The sequence below is a fragment of the Neomonachus schauinslandi genome, chromosome 13 (genome assembly GCF_002201575.2).
Source record: "Neomonachus schauinslandi chromosome 13, ASM220157v2, whole genome shotgun sequence".
Taxonomy (NCBI): domain Eukaryota; kingdom Metazoa; phylum Chordata; class Mammalia; order Carnivora; family Phocidae; genus Neomonachus; species Neomonachus schauinslandi.
In genome coordinates, this window is record NC_058415.1 from 44,997,194 (window position 1) to 44,998,208 (window position 1,015).

At 39.7% G+C, this 1,015-nt stretch overlaps 1 non-coding gene across 1 annotated transcript; it reads left to right on the top strand.

Moving 5' to 3' along the window:
- The first annotated feature begins 395 nt into the window (after window positions 1-395).
- Window positions 396-502, top strand: LOC123326516. The gene has a single exon (XR_006541139.1). It is a non-coding gene; the product is annotated as a U6 spliceosomal RNA (small nuclear RNA).
- Window positions 503-1,015: the final 513 nt, after the last annotated feature.

The following is a 1,015-nucleotide window of genomic DNA, read 5'->3' on the forward strand; positions in this document are numbered from 1 at the left end:
CAACAGAGCTCACATTCATGGTTCCAGAATGCTAGAACTTGGAAGACTCCACAGGAAGCCGCCTTTGTAGTAACTGATGAGGAAACTGAGACCCAAAGAGCCAAGCCATCCTTGGGGTCATAGACTGGGAGAACCATGCCCTTGGTGAAACTATTTTCAAAGCTACTGATGAGCCTCTCCATGTGAGTACAATGAACTCTTAGCTCCTTTTCTTGTATTTTATTGTTTAAATGTGCCACCAACAATGAGTTATCAATCAAATATATGCTATGTCTAACATTTTTTCCTATTTATAAATGTGAAAAATGAAATTTTTACTTTCTGAAAACTTAAAAACCCATAGCCTGTGAAAACTTACCCTTTTCTCTGAAGTATATTAAAAAACACATAGTACAGTGCTTGCTTCGGCAGCACGTACACTAAAATTGGAATGATACAGAGAAGATTAGCATGGTCCCTGCACAAGGATGACACACAAATTTGTGAAGCATTCCATATTTAAAAAATAAATCGATAAAAAATAAAAGAAACATAATACAGAATACTTTTTTTTTTTTTTTTAAAGATTTTATTTATTTATATTTGAGAGAGAGAGAATGAGAGAGAGCACATGAGAGGGGGGAGGGTCAGAGGGAGAAGCAGACTCCCTGCTGAGCAGGGAGCCCGATGCGGGACTCGATCCAGGGACTCCAGGATCATGACCTGAGCCGAAGGCAGTCGCTTAACCAACTGAGCCACCCAGGCGCCCAATACAGAATACTTTTAAAAACCAATTTGAGAGCAAATCTAGAGTGATCACAATTCTGTTTTGATATACATGATTTAAAGCTTTGGGTTTTATAAAGGTATTCATTTTTACCTTGCAAGTCCTATAAATAACTATTAAAAACAAGAATTCTTGGGGTGCCTGTGTGGCTCAGTCGGTTAAGTGTCCAACTCTTGGCTTTGGCTCAGGTCATGATCTCAGGGTCATGAGATCGAGCCCCATGTCGGGCTCCATACTTGGCTTGGAGTC